Source organism: Pelodiscus sinensis, chromosome 2 (assembly GCF_049634645.1).
Source record: "Pelodiscus sinensis isolate JC-2024 chromosome 2, ASM4963464v1, whole genome shotgun sequence".
Classification (NCBI taxonomy): domain Eukaryota; kingdom Metazoa; phylum Chordata; order Testudines; family Trionychidae; genus Pelodiscus; species Pelodiscus sinensis.
In genome coordinates this window covers 165,038,264-165,051,431 of record NC_134712.1, presented here as the reverse complement: position 1 = coordinate 165,051,431, position 13,168 = coordinate 165,038,264, and the positions used below count along the sequence as shown (strand labels likewise).

Here is a 13,168-nt window from a genome sequence, read left to right as displayed (position 1 = left end):
ATTCATTGTTCAGAGTACATTCTTCTGCACTGGCATAGTTTCATTGTTCTGTTTTGAAGATATAACATCTAAGATTATGATAAAAGATAGAGAAGGTTAATGGGTATTTTTATTGTTGTAAGAATGGTATTTCGTGTAATAATTCTGTTATGTTCACCAAGATATGGTAGGCAGAATTTCAGGAAGATAATTTTTTTTTGTTGATGACTGAAACTAACTTTTATAATGAAAATCTATTTAAATAAGTAGCTTCATACTTAAATAAAGAGCTGCTTTTGCTATAGTACTTGTATCTTTTGAATAAACATAAGTTTCCTTCTGTACTATAATGTGATTCATTTAATGTTTTGCCATTTGGTCTGGGCACTGCCCCAGCAGCATAACAGAGCTTGATGATACTGTACTAGAGGGGTTTGGATGGAACAGTCTCGCATTGTCTCTTGAGGTGTTATCACTTCTGCCATCTTGTATCTATATCCCCTAAGTACTCATACTATTTTGCCATACTCTTGTTATGCCTTTCTTATTGTTCAGCCTCTAAAGTGCAAATGTTGTTGCAAGTTTTCACTTCCTAAGAGGCTGTGCAGTGAAGCCAGATTCAGATACAAAAGGGGAAAGTATCCTCAACAATGGTTATTTCTCAAAAGCATGGTTATGCATTTCCTCCTCCAGACAACTTTATTATTCTGCAAGTATCAAGTCGTCTTATACAGGTAGGGATTATATAGAGTGGCTAATATTAAAAATAATAAACTCCACACTAGTTTTTATTTTATTTCTGATATTACCTAAAATGAGACTGTATATTGCAGCAAGCGGTTTATCTTACACCACGTGTAGGGTCAAATCCTTAAGGCAGAGTGGAGTCACTGTTGATTTCACTTTGGCCTAAAGACTCCTCTCTATTGCTCTTCTGCATCCCTGCTGTGGAGTAGTAGACTTGGCTAGTTCAGAGTTACTCTTACATTAAATGCACCAAGAAACAAAAGAGACTGAACTGACTGTTTAGCAGTGGTTGCCGAAAAGATACAAAGCTACCTATGCTCAGGAACTGATATTCAGCAAAGTGGCTGGCAAAGTCTAAGGATCACTCGTTTATTTTTATTCCAGTTGAACTGTCTGCAATGGTTGATACAACTGATTACTTTCTTCTCTCAATTTCTTTGACCTGTTCTTTCCTGGTTCCCTTCTTACACAACTGGCTTCTCTTTTGGTGTCAGCTTTGTTGGATCCTTATTCTCCTTTCTTCCTTTATCTATGGTATCTCTCTGGCTGTGTCTAGACTGGCCAGTTTTTCCAGAAAATCAGCCGCTTTTCCGGAAAAACTTGCCAGCTGTCTACACTGGCCGCTTGAATTTCCGCAAAAGCACTAACTTCCTACTGTAAGAAATCAGTGCTTTTTGCGGAAATACTATGCTGCTCCCATTCGGGCAAAAGTTCCTTTTGCGCAAAACTTTTGCGCAAAAGGGCCAGTGTAGACAACGGAGATTTGTTTTGTGCAAAAAAGCCCCAATCGCAAAAATGGCGATTGGGGCTTTTTTGCGCAAAAGTGCGTCTAGATTGGCCACGGACGGTTTTCCGCAAAAAGTGCTTTTGCGGAAAAGCGTCCATGCCAATCTAAATGCTCTTTTCCGAAAATGCTTTTAACGGAAAACTTTTCCGTTAAAAGCATTTCCGGAAAATCATGCCAGTCTAGACGTAGCCTCTGTGTTTTTTCTTTGGTCGCCTCCCCTTCTTATTCCTTACCACCACATCAACTCCTGTTTTTTAACCACCATCTCTGTGCTGGCATTCAAAACTAACTTTCTTCCTCCAATCTCAGCTCCTTTATTTAGTTTTGCACCTCCACTTTTCTTCCTGCTCATAGATGCTCCACAACTATTGCAAACTGCATCTGTCCAAATCTCAGTCTCTTCTCTTTTCCTCTAATCCCTCTTTACTTCCTCTTTTCTGTGTTAACATTGACAGATTCAGTCCTCTCCCAGTCCCTAGCTTGCAATCTTGGTGTCACCTTTGATTGCTCCTTTTACACTCTGTTAATCCTCTCTAATGTCACTCAAGGTACATCTACACAGCAGCATTATTTTGGAATAACTGACATTATTCCAAAATTACTTAGCATGCATCTACCCTACAAGCCTTTATTTTGAAATAATGTCGAGCTGGAGGACTTCTTCCTCTGATTCATTTCATGAGGAGTAAGGGAAGTCAAAGGAAGAATGTTCTTCCTTCAACTTCCTGCAGTTTCGACTTAAGCGACGCAATTGATGTATCTGAAGTTGTATAGGTGAATTTGACTTTAGCTCTGCTATGTAGACGTACCCTAAAAGTTTCAATTTCTTTCTATTCCCAGTTCCAAAATGGTTATTCATATCCATCTCTAATCTCAGCTACCGTTATCTTCTCAGTTGAGCAAAGTAGCAGGGAGATTAAACATTCCTGCAGTGTCATCTTTTTTCTCTGTCACTCTCAGTATGTCACTCTCTCTTTAAAACCCTTCACTGCCTCCCTATTTCCTTATCATATCTAATTCAAGCTTATTTGCACCTTCAGTCTTCTGCATAATGTCACTACCACCTACATCTTCATTCTCATGTCCTCCCACTTTTTCTTAATAGACCCTATATCCAAATGCTCCCTTCGTCTCCTCCCACCTTGTGGTATGCTACTCATTTTTAATGCTATCTCATCGACTTGGTGGACAAAAAGTAGGTAACTACTTGAGTAACTCCTTTCGTTCCTCTTCCAAATCCTTCTCTACAATCTAATTCTGTGAATAGTCATTCACATGCCATTATAGAATCATAGGGTTGGAAGAGACCTCAGAAGGTCATCGAGTCCAACCCCCTGCTAAAAGCATGACCAAGGCCAAAAAAACAGGATCAATCCTGATCACTAAGCTTGATCACTTCACTCCCCTTTTTACCTGAACTGTTGTGCTGTATTTCATCTTGTCTTTGTAAGATTTGGGGACAAGGACTGAGACTTGGGTTTTGGAAAGAACCAGAGCAGCATGATATAAATTCTTATTGGTCATGCTTTGCATAATGTTAATATACATATTCTATTGGATCTGTGACACCATATATTAATTTTTAATATTTATTTTTTTTAAAAACAGGAAAACCTTATTCTCAGCCCCCAGAATTAAAATGTTCTTGCTGAATAAGCTGCCACTCTTATGCTGCTCTGCTACACATAATATTTTCACACCAGGATATGTGCTTATTGTATCACTCATTATATTGCTTTTTTTCTTTCTGTTTGCTTTATTGCATTAACATGGCATGCGCGTGATACAGCATTCAGTGGAAAGACAATGAGCAGGCCTGTGGCACCTGAAAATTAATAGATTTATTTGGGCATAAGGTTTTGTAGGCAAAAATCCACTTCATCCGAAGATCTGATTGAAGTGGGTCCTTACCCATGAAAACTTATGCCCAAATAAATTGGTTAGTCTTTAAGATACCACAGGACTCCTGGTTGCTTTTGCAAATATAGACTAACACAGATACATGTCTGATACTTGTCATAGGTGAAAGTTGTGACCAGTAATAATCATACAGATTACCTCATAATTACATAGGGGAAGGTTTTTATGGCTCACAAGGCAGTTAGACACCCAACTTCAGCAGAATTGCCAACCGTCAAAACTCATGTGTTAGGGTCCCCAAAATCATGACTTTTTAAAAATCTCAACTTTGGTTGTTTTTTTTTAATGTGTCTTCTGGTGTTGGGAGAGCTTTGAGGATGTGTTTTCAATAATTTATGCAGTCATGAATTACTTTCCCCTACCCTCATGAATACAAGAACTGCAATCTAAAGAAAAGTAGCAACTATTATGAAACTCAGAAGAGATAAACTGCTTCTCTTGAAACTCAAAGAGAATTTGGTGCTGGACTCCCATCTGTGCAGTTGAAGCTGGAAAATTTGGGATAGCAAGCAATGCTACTTTCTGTTTTTTGTTTGTTTGTATTAATTTGGTCCTAACTTCACTTTGCAATCACTTGATCATTATTATAATGATTTTTTTTACTGAATGTTCTATACTTTTAAAAACACATGTCTTCTCTCAGTGTTAATTGGAAGGAAAACTTTGAAATCGGGGGAGAGTCTCTTTACTCAGGCTTCCTGCTCTTAAATATTAAATAGAAGAATTAAATGGAAATAATCCCTAGTGATAATACCGCAGGGAGGGCTTAATTAAGAAATGAAATTGCTTTAAAATGACCCATTGTGGATTTCCAAATGCCAATAGGAGAGTGAGAAATTTGTTACCAATGTCTGCCCGTTGATAAGAAGTTGCACAATGTGCAAAACCTATGCATTTTGGCACTGGACAAATAGGTAGAAAGAGATTTTTAATTAGTTACTTGTTTTAAGGCCAGGTTTTATAATCAATACCCAATAGTAGTCTGTGAAACTTTGTTAAAAACCCAGTGGGGTCAGGCTGATAATGTCAAGGATCAGTGACCATCGTGGGTCAATATATATGCTTTGCACACCAGACTACATGATACTTATTTAACTAACACAGGAATTTTGAGAGAATGGGCCATATGCATCAATGGTATAAAAGGTAGCTATAAATAGTGGAAGTTATATGGAGGGTATAATTTGGAAGGAGGGTTGCCAACTTTCTAATTACACAAAACTAAACCCCTTTGTTGCCCCCTTTTTCTGAAGGGGTTGGGATGCAGGAAAGGCTGCAAGGTGCAAGCTCCAGGAGGGAGTTTGGATGCAGGAGGGGGCTCAGGGCTGGAGTTAGGGTATAGGAGGGGAGGTAGTGTGGCTGTAGAAGGGTGTTTTGACTAGGGGTTGAGAATTGGGGTGTAGGCTCCAACCAGGCAGCACTTACCTCAGACAGGTCTCAGTCAATGGCACAGAGGGACTAAAGCAGGCTCCCTGTGGCTCCTGGAAGCAGCAGGCATGTCTGGTTCTTAGGCACAGAGGTGGCCAGGTGGCTATGTGCCCACATGTGCAGACCTCACAGCTGCCATTGACCACAGTTCCCAGCCAATGAGAGGTGCAGAGCCAGTGCTTGAGGTGGGGGCAGTGTGCAGAGCTTCCCTGATTACCTCTGCACCTAAGAGATGCAGGGACATGCCAGCTGCTTCTGGGAGCCATACCAAGTCAGGGTGGGCAGGTGCCTGCCTGCCTGCCTGCCTTAGCCCCACTACCACTAACCAGACTTCTAATTGCCCAGTCAGTGGTGCTGACTAGTGCACCAGGGTCCCTTTTCAATCAGGCATTCCAGCTGAAAACCAGATGCCTGTCAACCCATGTGCAATTAATTAGAAATGTAAGTGTTCATTAATCTAAAGTCCACTGAAGGAAATAGTCAGATTCCTGTAGATTTCAATGGACTTTTTTTAGTCAGGGCCTATGTCCCTTTAATCAGTAGGAACCAGATTTTCAAAATACTTTCATGAATATCATGTTGGCTGTGTGAGTGTTCATTTTTACACCAACCTGTGCCTCTCCTTGTTTGGAGGTGAAGGGGCAGAGAATTGGTTGGCAGGAAATCAGAGAAGGATTACAGTAGATTTTTGTGTGTGTACAAGGATGTTAAAAACAGTTACAAGGCCTTTTGCTGCTCCTTTTTCCCCATGTCTATTGTTGCCCAGGTAACGTATGTAGAGAAAGGCACTCTGCTATGTCACTGTGGGAGAGTGCCCGTCAGCCGGGGTAGACAAAGTCATGCTACGTCTGCTTGAGCCTGCATGTTATAAATATCATTCTAGCAATGTGGACGTTGCAGCCAGAGCAGAAGTTTGGAAATCAGATCCAAGGGATTTTGCAGGTTTGGACTCAGGCAGCTAACCTGAGTTGCCCTCTGTGCTACACTGTGCACAATTCAGTTCATGCTTTACTAGCTAGAGCACAGCTAGTGCAAGTCTGTCTGCCTGAGCTGGGAGGCATGCTCCCAGCTGCAGTGTAAACATACTCCCTCTTCTTGGGATAGCGATTTAAGAAGTGGCATTGGAAGAAACTGCTCTTGGATTCTGTTCCCAGGTCTGGAGGTGAAAATAGTCTAATGACCCTAGCTGCGGGATTGGGAGAGAAGGCATCTATACAGGAGTGGAAACAGTATGAACATCTTTTGGGGTTAGAGACTAGTTTCTTTCTGCTCCTGAAAGCTGCATTTAGAACATAAGAACGGCCATACTGTGTTAGACCAATGGTTCATCAAGCCCAGTATCCTGTCTTCCAACAGTAGCCAATGTCAGATGCCTCAGAGGGAGTGAACAGAACAGGGAATCATCAAGCAATCCCTCTCCCGTCACCCATTCCCAGCCTCCTACAGAGGTTAGGGACACCATTCCTACCCATCCTGGCTAATGCCATTGATGGACCTAATCTCCATAAATCTATCTAGTTCTTTTTTGAACCCTGTTAAAGTTCTGTTCTTCACAACCTCCTCTGACAAGGAGTTCCACAGGTTGACTGTGTGCCAGCTGATTCGAACCAGGAAGTGTGCTCCGGGACGCACTAATGTTACTCCTCATTTTCGAACTAGGGAGCAAGTGTAGATGTACCCTTAGTCTCCTCTTTTCCAAACTGAAAAGTCCCAGTGTTTTAAATCTCTTTTCATATGGGACCCATTTGAAACCCCTAATCATTTTTGTTGCCCTTTTCTGAATGTTTTCCAACGCCAATATATCTTTTTTGAGATGAGGTGACCCACATCTGCACACAGTATTCAAGATGTGGGCATTCCATGGTTTATATAGAGGCAATAAGATGTTCGCTGTCTCATTCTCTATCCCTTTTTTAATGATTCCTTACATTGTTTGCTTTTTTGACATCCACTGCACATTGAGTGGATGTTTTCAGAGAACTATTCACAATGACTCCAAGATCTTTCTCTTGAGTGGTTATAGTTAAATTAGTTCCCATCATTGTGTATGTATAGTTGGGATTAATTTTTCCAAAGTGCATTAATTCACATTTATCAACATTAAATTGTATTTGCCATTTTGTTGCCCAATCACTTAGTTTGGTGAGATCTTTTTGAAGCTCTTCACAGGCTGCTTTAGTCTTAACTATCTTAAGCAGTTTAGTATCATCTGCAAATTTTGCCACCTCACTATTTACCCCTTTCTCCAGATCATTTATAAATAGATTGAATAGACTTGATCCCAGTATGGGCCCTTGGGGGATACCGCTAGTTATCTCTCTCCATTCTGAAAACTTACCATTTATTCCTACCCTTTGTTTCCTGTCCTTTAACCAGTTATCAGTCCATGAGAGGACTTTTCTCTCTTATCCCATGACAACGTACTTTACTTTGCTGCCTTTCTTATGTTACACAGCACTGAGGATTTAATGGATAATACGGAGGACCCTTTTTCAGCTGATAGCTGCCTTTAATCAGCAATTGCTATTTTGTAGTCTGCAACACCAGCAAAAATAGAACCAATGTATCCTCATATCTGCTATCTAGTACTAGACAGTTTACTTGTTTTGGGTCTTCTTTGGTTCCAGGCTTCCCTGTACATTTTAGCAGTGTGCTGCAGCATGCTTGGGCAAAATTGGGAGAAAAGCCTGACATCCAATCCATATCAAGGTTTTCTTGTGAGTTCACTTTGGAGAGAGCTCACAAAGGAAATCTCAAGTTACTCTGAAGATAGTTACAAAGATTGAAGATTAAAGACTAAATTTCAATCTTTGAGCCATCGACACTTGTACTTATCTGTAACAATACAGGTGAAAGTGCAGAGGGAAAAAAGCACACAAGAGCTGGGGTTAAAGCTTTCGTGGCCAACCGAGTCTGTTATGGAACAAACTGCAAAAGGAGAGCGGGGAAAGCATCGTTTGCACATGTTTAAGGAATCCTGCAAAACTTCTTAGAAAAGGCCTATCCTCCATAAGAATGATAGCCACAACATTCAGAGATTCCAAGGCAAGAAGGGACCATTGTGATCATCTCATCTGACCTCCTTTATAACAACACAGGCCTTAGAACTTCCCCAAAATAATTTTCAGAGCTTATATTTTAGAAAAACTTCCAATCTTGATTTTTAAAATGATCAGTGATGGAGAATCCCACACAACTCTTGGTAAATTGTTCTAATGGTTAAATACCTGAACTGTTAAAAAGCTATACCTTATTTCCACTCTGAATTTGTCTAGCACCACCTTCCACCTTTCTCTGCTAGACAGAGGATCCCATTGGTAAATATTTACTCCACACATAAATACTTATTGACTATGATCAAGACACCCATTAACCTTCTCTTTAAAATAAATCAATTGAGTTCTTTAATTCTGTCGCTATGAGGCATATTTTTAATTGTTTAATCATTCTCACAGCTCTTCTCTGAACACTCTTCAAATAATAACAAACCCTAAACTAAAAAACAATCATGTAATCAGTTTAGTCAAAAGAAACGCCTCAGTTACTGACAGTTGTGTTGTCTTATGGTCAGTTTGTCTTTCTTCATTTCTTTATTTTCCTGTAAAACAACTAATATATTTACAGTGGCTTTGTTACAAAATGGAGTGATTACTTCCAATCTTCTCTAATGTTTGTCAGTTCAACACCATCTTCCAAGTGACAGAAAACCACATGCTGGTCTTCATATACATGGGTACAAGCCCACTCCCTACAAGTTGTTTAACAGTTATTGTTTCATAAGGCCAACTCATTTTCTCTAGGATATCGTCTCTAAAACACAAGTCCTAGAAACACATCTCTGTTTTCCTGTGCAGAAATGTTTAAAGAACACAAAGTATTATTTAGTATTTGTATTATGGTAATCCCTAGAGGCCACAGTCAGGATGATGGCACCAGAGTGCTAGCACACTGTTTAGCTCTTATGCTAACTCATGAAGTAGACATGATTTCTAGCCCCCTAGATGTTACATTCTCTGTTAAGGGTGGTAGTTCTTTCCTAGATCTGATCTTTACAATCAGAAAATAGACAAAATCTTGTACATGTAAGAACTGTTTCTTGCACATAAGGCTGCTGTTCCTGGGATAATTTGTGTGGACAGAAGAAGAGAAACCTTTCCTGTTCATCTCAGGAGCTCTATCCAACTCTGACAGAATGTAGGTTTCTTAGGAATCAGGGAAACAAGAGGGGAAATGGAGGAAGCCTGGTTCCAGGCCTTCAAGAAGTATGCACGCAGATATTTCATTTTAAAAAAAGTCTTCTAGAGCAATGTTAAGCGCTACAGCTTGCTCAGCCCCTTCTTGGTCTCCATCACCAAGTTGCTCATACTAGCACCAATTCCTTATTCTAGAGCCAGACCCAACATATCTATGGCTTTGGAACTGCCTTGCAGCTCATAATAGTAATAACCACTTAGTAACAGGCCACCTTGACTTCTGCCTCTACCAGGTCCACAGAGTCATTCAGAGACTCTGGATTCACTAACCACCAGTGCAGTTTATTGACAGGCTTGTTCCCACCACTGTTTCACCCTTTACAAGGAACCCTCCTCCATCTGTAGAAAGAGGAGGAGAACTGCTTCAACTTCCTGCCTTTTTTCCTGTTCTCTCCAGCTTCCTTCCCCTGAGACTTTTATTCAGCCCCAAACTCATTAGGTAGCAGCTATCTACCTTGCCCACAGACAACCCGCCAACCTGAAGCATATTCTCACCAGCAACTACACACTGCACCATAATAACTCGAACTCAGGAACCAATCCTTGCAACAAACCTCGGTGTCAACTCTGCCCACATATATACACCAGCAACACCATCACAGGACCTAACCAGATCAGCCATACTGTCACTAGTATGTTTTCCTGCACATCTACCAACGTAATATATGCCATCATGTGCCAACAATGCCCCACTGCTATATACATCTGCCAAACTGGACAGTCCCTACGTAAAAGAATCAATTGACACAAATCTGATATTAGGAATGGCAACATACAAAAACCTGTAGGGGATCATTTCAATCTTCCTGGACACACAATTGCAGATCTAAAGGTAGCCATCCTGCAGCAAAAAAAACTTCAGGACCAGACTTCAAAGAGAAACTGCTGAGCTACAGTTCATCTTCAAGTTTGACCCAATCAACTCTGGATTAAACAAAGACTGTGAATGGCTTGCTAACTACAAAAGCAGCTTCTCCTCTCTTGGAATTCACACCTCCAGATCAGCTGCTAGAAGTGGGCCTCATCCTCCTTGATTGGATCCACCTCATCATCTCCAGCCTGATCCTGGCCTGCATATTTATACCTGCCTCTGGAAATTTCCACTACATGCATCTGACGAAGTGGGTCTTTGCCCATGAAAGCTTATGCTCCAACACTTCAGTAAGTCTATAAGGTGCCACAGGACTCCTCGCCACTTTTGCAGATTCAGACTAACACGGCTACCCCTCTGATATCAAGAAACTTGTAATTATTCATTTCTTTTTACTTTTCCCCCTCTCTTGCCCTAGTAAAATCTAATCCACTCCAAAATCTCTTCGGACATCCCCACAGAAAGCTGAAAACTGCCAGAAGGATCACTTTTTTGATTTTTCAAGTCATTCAAGATTTCTTGAAGGAGCCATACTGCCCTCTTGCTATCCTTCTTATCTTTCCTTTGAATGGGGATAGTTTGCATTTGCATTAAGGTGTGTCACAGTGAGAGGAACTGGAGTCAGAGGACTCAGTCCCTGGAGGAACTGTTATTGAGGGGACACAAGAGGAACAAGGAATGGGGAAATACAACTAGCCACATGGACAGAGCCAGAGCAGCCCACATGGGTTTAATGGAATTCTTCGGCTATGTGTACATTGGCAAGATTTTGCGCAAATACTTTTAACACAAGAGTTTTTGTGTTAAAGTATTTGAGCAAGAGAGTGTCTACACTGGCATGTGCTTTTGCGCAAGAGATGTGCTTTTGCGCAAAAGCATCCGTGTCAGTGTAGACATTCTCTTGCGCAAGAAAGCTCTGATGGCCATTTTAGCCATTGGGCTTTCTTGCGCAAGAAATTCATGTTGCCTGTCTACACAAGAACAGTTGCGCAAGAGGACTTTTTCCTGAGTGGGAGCATCATAGTTCTTGTGCAAGAAGCACTGATTTCACACATTAGAACATCAGTGTTCTTGCGCAAGTAGACAGGAAGCATGTTTTTGCACAAAAGCGCTTGCTTTTGCGCAAAATCATGCCAATGTAGACACGACCTTCTTGTTTAACTTAACTTGCATTCATCTCTCTTTGTGAATGAAACAGTGTTTAAGTCCCAGTTCAAATGAAACATTTAAACTGATGATTAATTTGATTAATTAATCTCGTCTGTATTCTCATTCACTGTTGGAAGGCTTTACTGAATAAGATGCTTTCTTGAATTGGAGATTAAATGCAACCTTAAGCCCTTAAAACAATTTAGTGGTAGCTATTTTTTTCCTTTAATAGAAAGCAGGAAAATTAAATGTAAAAATGGTGATAAAAAAGAAGATAAAGTGGCATAGGTAAAATGTTATAAAGACAGAAAGTGTCTGTGAGACTTCCCTATCAACGTTAGGCCCTTATTCAGGAAACATTTAAGAATATGTTTAAAAATAAAACAGATGCTTAATCCTTTTTTTAATCAGGGCCTTCATTTGGCCACACTGCATATATTTTCCTATCTGTTTTGTTTTTAATGTAAAAACAATGTGTGATTCTATGAGTATTGAATCTGGGGCTACATGTTGCTAGATGATCCTTGTATCCCAACTGCAATTTAGCATTTTAGGGGCAATTAATGAGTTGAGTGGCTAAGGAATCCTAGCTCCACCTTAGGCACCACCCCCAAGATTCCTGAGTGAAGAAGCGTCGGGCCCCTCCGATTGTTACAGCTGCGCTATCTAAGTTACAAGAGACAGGATGTTGTACATGCAATGGGGTGAGTTCCTGGCTTACCTGGGCTTAAATTGCAGCAAAGGAGGTTTAGGTTGGACATTAGGAAAAACTTCCTAACTGTCAGGGTGGTTAAATACTGGAATAAATTGCCTAGGGAAGTTGTGGAATCTCCATCACTGGAGATATTTAAGAACAGGTTGGATAGACGTTTGTCAGGGATGATCTACATGGTGATTGGTCTTGCCATCAGGGCAGTGGACTGGACTTGATGACCTCTTGAGGTCCCTTCCAGTTCTAGTATTCTGTGATTTTTCTCTGTTTCTGCTTCTTCCTTACTGCCATGGTCTTGAACCTTGCCCCTGTTTTCTGACACTGAACTTTGGCCCTGGTAGTTGGCTTCTGACTTTTGTTCCAACCCTGGGTTCCAATTCCTGACTTTGACTCTAATTATGACTCTTCTTTACATTTTCTGGCTCCTTACTCCTCCTCTAATCACTATCTAAGACCATGCATAGGCTTGTCCATAGTAGTTTATATGGACAATTTCCTGTTCCTCTTTGTGGTTTAAATAGTGTCTTTGGCCCAGCCAGGGGCGTTGCCAGGAGGAGGTTACAGGCAAGCTGGTCCAAGTAGAAACCCCAGAAGGTTTTGACACCTTCATTGACCTTGGTGTTCAGATTGATATTCAGTTGCACAAGTGGCAGGAGGTGAGAAGAGGATCTGCCCTAGACCTGGTAGAAATAATTGATGGATCCTCCCTATATTTGTAACCAATGACCACAGCAACCATACTATTGGATGTTACCATTTAAGGGCACTGGGAAATGTTATGGTGTAGTATGACCCATTCCACATGCTTTCCCCTGATCCTAGACATCTTCTCACTGACCCTCCACAACCCTTCCATTCACTAGCAGGTAGAAAGGGACAGTTTTTCCCTTGGAACTTTACCAACAGAAGTACCATCCTCAGGGGGGCAGGTAGGGAGGACAGACTCAAGTGAGGTGACTGACCTGGGAGGGCTGCCCCCTATTCTGCACTCCAACTCCTTTCTAAACACAGTGACTTGTATTGGAATAGAGTTGATTCCCTGCTTCCACGCACAGACTCTGACTGCATTGTAGACATGCATACAGTGGTAAGGATTCTTTTTGGCCACATTTATTCCATGTCAGAGCCTGAGCTGGCCACACTGTGTACGTACATCCAGAGAAAACTGACCAAGGAATTTATTTGCCAAACAACCTCACTCCCTTGGGCACCAGTCCTCTTTATGTATAAACAGGGGGAAGAGGAGAGACAGGTTCTGCCTCTGTGTTGACAGTCAAGCTCTGAACTAGATGACAATAAAGAATAGATTCTTGCTCCCCTGA

At 41.0% G+C, this 13,168-nt stretch overlaps 1 protein-coding gene across 3 annotated transcripts in view; it reads left to right on the top strand.

Annotated features, from left to right (window-relative positions):
• The window catches only part of HECW1 (HECT, C2 and WW domain containing E3 ubiquitin protein ligase 1), a 346,449-nt gene that overhangs the window by 22,125 nt on the left and 311,156 nt on the right, over positions 1 to 13,168 (top strand). The gene's annotated exons all lie outside the window — the stretch shown is intronic.